The sequence below is a fragment of the Schistosoma mansoni genome, chromosome 4 (assembly GCF_000237925.1).
Source record: "Schistosoma mansoni strain Puerto Rico chromosome 4, complete genome".
Classification (NCBI taxonomy): domain Eukaryota; kingdom Metazoa; phylum Platyhelminthes; class Trematoda; order Strigeidida; family Schistosomatidae; genus Schistosoma; species Schistosoma mansoni.
In genome coordinates this window covers 11,371,394-11,377,861 of record NC_031498.1, presented here as the reverse complement: position 1 = coordinate 11,377,861, position 6,468 = coordinate 11,371,394, and positions in this window count along the sequence as shown.

Below are 6,468 nucleotides of genomic sequence, written 5' to 3'. Positions count from 1 at the left end.
AGATGGATAGTTGACGAGTCCCAAATAGGACGAAACGCGCATCGTGGATTCCACTGCTAGCCACTATCCATCTTAGCTTACAATGCTTGTGAATTTAGGCTGTATCGAGGCAATACGCACAGTATGCATATATGCCAATTAGAGACTGACCAGTTACAGTCCTAAACATCAATGGGAAGATTCAAACAAACAATACTAAATGAATTTAAACTTCATCCCATTGCACAAGCAAGTGGCCATCAGGACTCAGTGTTCGAGTGGATAACGCGATATCGTTTGAAGCGAAAGGTACTGGGTTCGAGTCTCGGAGTGAACATCAACTGTGAGATGCAGGTACATCCAGCTGACGACTCCTAAATAGGACGAAACGCGCATCCTGGATTCCACTGTTAGCCACTATCCATCTTTGTATACATAGATTGTTCCTAAAAAATATCAGTTAAGTAGAGATTATTAAACTCATATATATATCAGCTAAACAGACGTTTAATTAGTAAAAAGTTTATGAAGAAGTCACTTCGATATATTCGATTGTACATTACTGTTGTTAAATTTTAACAATATAATGTATGTTTAGTTAAATTTTACGCAAACATTTTGTTTCACTGCCTATTGGAGTAACTTATAGAGATGATTCCATTATAATATTCCGTTTGATGTTCATATGGAGAAACTTGATTTAACTTCATAAAACTACTATGAATCGCACATTTTTAATTTGCTTCTAAAATTGTGTTCCATGATATATGGAGTCTATTGATCAGTAAATGCACAATGGATATAAACTTGTTTAATAATTTGTTTTTAATTTATAATGGGATCTACAATTTCGTTACGACACTTTGCAACTTTTTAAAACTAAATATTCTATTTCTGGATATCAGTTGTATTGTTTTGCTCAAACACTGCTGTTTACACTAAAAGCTTTTAGATTTGTCTTATTTTGATCAAATCTTTCAGTCAGTATAGAGAAGAATGAATTCCTAGGTGATCATCTAAACGAAAGTGCAGTTAATAGTTTATTAGGTTATACATCTTTTATTAGTTAGCGTGCACTCTCTTGTACGTTTGAATATATCTACTTTATAGCATACTGATCAACTATTTAAACACACCTTTACTCAATACTGCCTTATGGATTTCTGTAGGCTCTCGTCTCATAAGGTATGATTAAATTCGCCTAAATTTCAATTTGAATGATTATTTCAACACTAGAGTATGTTGGTGACATACCGTTTAATCATACACTTGAGATAAACATTTCTCTATTCGAATAAATTATAAAGTTGGGGTCTAATGATATGACATTGTTGTCTCATATTCTTGTTTTGTTTGAATTAAATCTGAGACAGTAGCAATTTTGTGATTGTTTTCATAATATTATATGGATCACTATTATACCATATAATTAACTTCTAATTAACAAAACTAAAATAAATCTAATGTTTTCATTCTATTACTGTCTTCAGTTTTATAAAATACAATGAAGTATTCACAGAATTAAAATGAGCATATGTGCTATCATAATAATTCTAGACAAATAACATGGTCTGACAATACTCAAGTTAGATAATTATCGCAAACAATCAAATTACATACAATAATTTTAAGGCTTTTGTCATTTTTTTTCAGACAATGTTCATGATGTTACTCCGTACAAAGATTCCAAACATATTTTTTATGTCTTTTTGTGCGTTTTCATGATATTTGAAAGTTTCGTTACATACCAGTATTTATTGCAGTTTCGTTTTAGTATTAGATTTCAGTACTTCCATTTGAAAGTCAGTTATCATAATCAAAGCTTTTGTTAATGTCCTATTTCTATAAGCTTCAACTAAGGGAGTAAATGTAAAATACCTAAGCCTAATAATTTATTTTTTAGATTAAAGAAGTTCGCTACTTTTTACTTTTGTCTAATAACTAATCTCTTTTGTTACGTTCTGTCTGGATACAATCAGCACGTTAAATCTAAGTTTACATTGTTCTATATATTTGACTGCACTTTAGATATTAATTGTGACAAAGTAGCAAGTGCATTATAACTTTATGTTTCAATCATAAAGTCAGTTAGTCACAACGTAGAAACTGGTACATATATATATATATATATATATATATATATATATATATATATATTGGTTCAATTTGCCATACCCCATCAGCATAAAGAGATGAAATCGTCAAACCAAATCCCAGTGTAGTAGAGTTAGTAACAGTAGCAGTGTTAACAGACAAATTTAGGCGTCGAAGATACAATTCAATAGAACATAATTTAGCGAAATAAAACGAATCACGAGGAATTCAGATGCTCGGAATTGAGGGTGGATTCGCTTGTGTCATTTCAAACAGCTATACCACTCAAAGTTTTTAAACATTGGTTGCAATAACTACACAGACCCCAACAAGAAAGTCTACATCTGTTAACATGGCTCAATCCAACTTCATGAACTGATGTTATGTTTTGGTTTGGTACCTGCAGCTTTTGTTCTACCTACTCCTTCGCCACACTATCGCCGATCTATGTAAGCGGTGGTTTCAATATATGTTATGTATGCCAAACCACCTTAGTTGGTGAAGATTTACTACCTCATCAATCGATTTATTGTCCCTACGTAATACCCTACTATTAACTCAGGTATTGATGACTCGGTGATTCCAAAATCCACGAGGAATGCTTCGATATTTTTGTTTTAACCATTTACTTAAAAGAAGAAAGCATCCATTTAATTAAAGCTAAGAATTACGAAGTGTACAACCATTGTATATTAGTCAAAGAAATTAGGATTCTGAATCGATTATCTTTAGTGTTCTGGTCAGCAGAATGTTTTCATTCTAAATTCCAAAATACAGTTTGTTTTCTTATTTGGTCGTTCGCATCATCATTGTTCAGTCAAGGCTTAGACAACATCCGCAGGACAAATGGAAAAATTTAGCTTCACTACTTAAAATTTATCATGACAAATTAGTAGTTGTAGTTCAATGACCACTTTTTGGAATAATGTTTCAAGTTTAGTATACTTTGTTCTTTTACAAACTTCCTATTTGTAAAGTCTTGTTATTCAATTTATAGTTTCACTGTACTGTCTCTTAACATACATTATAATGAAATATTCCATTGCATATTAGCAGAAAGTTATTGATTTAATTGGTTAACATTAAGTATTTAGTTTCAGCTTCCTAACTCTGAACTTGCCGTTTCTTCCTATCAACATTGTGAATAATAGTATTATCAGTGACTTATTACTATTATCTTCAAACTCTACAAGAAATACTTATGGATTAGTGATTTATTCTATACTTCAAATAAACTCCTTGAAGAAATGAATATATAAACAAGTTTTAGCAAACTTGAAGTGTTCCATATGTGATAAACCTAGTAGCTGTTATCGTTTTAGTTAAATAGTTATTTTTTCTATTACTGATATGTTTTAGTATTCATAAATTATTCAAATAATAATATGTAGGTGGAAGTTTTTAAAAGTACACAAAAACAATATTTAACTTGTATTTTTCAAAGATTAAATAATATAATTAGGTCAATACGTATAGTTCTAATTGTAGATTTATTAATTTGGCGTTGACTTTTAAATTTGTATCATTATCTCATAGCAATACTTGTCTGATATTCATTAAAGGTTGTTTATTATAATTATAGAACCATGCTAAATCAAGATATCATTCTGTTTATGATGTAATCAAGTTCAAAGAATTCAGTATTGTAGTTTCATTGCAAAAAAATATAATTAACAAATACACATTATATGTTATATAATATACCCTTGTGGGTCAGGGTAATTTTGCAATGGTTTTCAGGAGAACCAGATACCATTCATACTTTCACGTGACAACCCAAACAGTACAGCTCAGTCCCGTTTAACAGGAGAGCCCAGGCCTAACCCGAGCAGTACGGCTCAATCCCTCCCCATAGGAGATCCAGACACTATATGGGCTTCAACGCTACAATCCGAAAAGTACAGCTCAATCCTGTGGCGCAACCACACATGATTATGTATTAATTAATTATTACTTTTGGACTGAAGGAGGATGGTAAACTAACAGAATATTATCCTTATAATATTCTTATAATAAGTGATACAGAGTAGATTAAATTGATTGTTGTCAACTTGGAAAATGATATTTTATTCTGTCAGTTAACCTATTATTGGAATTTTAACTATATCACCACTTCCCTTAGTTTATTTTTGTGAAAGAAAACTAGGTCGTTGGTATAGTGGATTGTTCAGTTTATTGTTCAATCAAATGTTTTTTTTACGATTTAAAAGGTCATCGAGGTCAATTGAAATCTTTGACGAAAGAAACTAGTGAATGGTTGATGATTGTGTTAGATAGTGATCAAAAAGAAGGAACGTGCAATGTGTTGTTCTGGTAGAATCAAAGAAAACACTACTCGTTATGAAGTGTAATGTAAAAATCGCTACTGTAAGAATTTGATTTGGTTATTTTTCGTGATACATATCTTGAGGTTAAGAAAGTAGTGAACAGGAATGAATAAATTTTATGCTGGTTAAACTACGTCATAAAATATATTGAATAGTTTCTTATCGGTTCGATAAACAGTACAGCTGACATTAGAACAATGAGGATTATAGATTTGTTATTTAAATGTGGAGATATGAGTCAGTATGCAGCAACATTAAAACATGAAAAAATGGCCATTTAATTTTTCTTGTTTTTCTGAGTGGTCTTCTAATTGCTTTTAGGTGACTTCTTAACAATTTCGTCAACTATTTGGAAAATGTCCCCAAGGTCCTTCTACAATTTAAAATCTTGCTTTAAATGGTTATTGAATTGATTTCAACTTCTAGACATTAAGATCAATTCTATTACAAGAGTTTTAAGTTAAAATTTTTGAGGGCATTTACGAAAATCATAAAAACCGGGGAAAAATGGTTACGTATTTGTTAGTGATTTAAATCTGATCACTGCCTAATAATACTTCGTACTTGTTGTAAGCTCTTTCTGGTGGTTTTACTCTTGATGGCTTTCCCATCAGTCATCATGAGTTGTAAAATTGTTGATAAAATGTTCATTTAAAACTGAGTTAGAAAAAATTCACCATTTAGTTATTTTGCCTTTCCAATTCTCGTCTTAGTTATGACATTAGTCATGTATAAAAATAGTATAGTCTGTATTTAGTAGAAAAAAAGGTTATCTAATGAATTTTGTTGTCTTAACCATAGACAAAGCAATTGACCTCGGTCTATATTTCAATGTTTATAGTTAACCTTTGTGTCAGTCAGGAAAAGTTTTATTTGAATAGTTGAACTAACTTCTTAAAGAAAATAAGTTAAATGAGAATGAACTTCAATTTATCAGTGACAACTAGTAAATATCAAGCAATATGTTGATCAATCATTTACTCATTAATATGGCAATAAATGAAAACAACAATCTTCAAACAAATACAAGAGATTTTTAAGAGAATTAAAATACTTAAAATGAAGTGTAAAAGAATATCTAGATAACAACAACTGATGGACAATTTCTCAACACAACGAAATACAATTTTCAAATTGGTCTTAACTGGTAATGTTATGTATGGTAAATGGTTGTCCTCTTTAGAGCTTAATTAACTGAAAGTTCATTAACAATCGTTAGTATGAAAATTATCTACTGAAAAGACTATAGGTGATTCATTCTATCGTGACTAGCTTCGAGAGATGTTACTTGAAGCTCTAGTTAGAAGTCATGATTTTTGAAGTTCAACCATGTCGGGTATGAGGCAAGTACCAATTGAAGACAATGGAAATAATCGTGCGTCATGGTTTGAATATGGCTTGAGGGATTGTGGGTGCAAACTGTTTATGAGTCCCATTCTAAGAAAACTCGGGCGTTCAGTGGTTCCAGGTTTTTAATGGTGGTCTAACATGGATCGGTTCATGATTTCAATAACAATAATATTCTAGCCATTAAATAGTTAGTTTCTATTAGTTATAAGTATTGCTTGAAAAAATGATATTGTATGAATTATATCATATTCTATTCTATGATATCTGTCACCTTGCTGTTTTATAATTTGCCTCCTTTTAGTCTATTAATAATGTACAATAATGTACATATTCGTTCATTTGACTAATTGTTCTGTCTTTTGGATTCTGTTCGACTGAGATTATGTAATCACTTAAGTAAGGAGATAATTAATTCGATGACAACTATCACTTCACTATTAAAAACCCTTCGGCAATAATCTGAGAGAACAACTTTACGGTTACTTTGTCTGGAAAATATGTGTTACAGAAAGCATCATTCATCTATGGTACATTTTAATATCTCTACGTTCTGTCACAAGATCTTGAATAATTGACAAATAGAATATCTGAAACCACTGGAAATTTGATTTCCTCGTATATGCATTACAAGTATCAGCCAACCAACTACTTAGTCAAACTAAACTAGCTTTTCAATGAAAATGAAAAACCTAATAAAGGTAATTGTTATTGGTTAAGA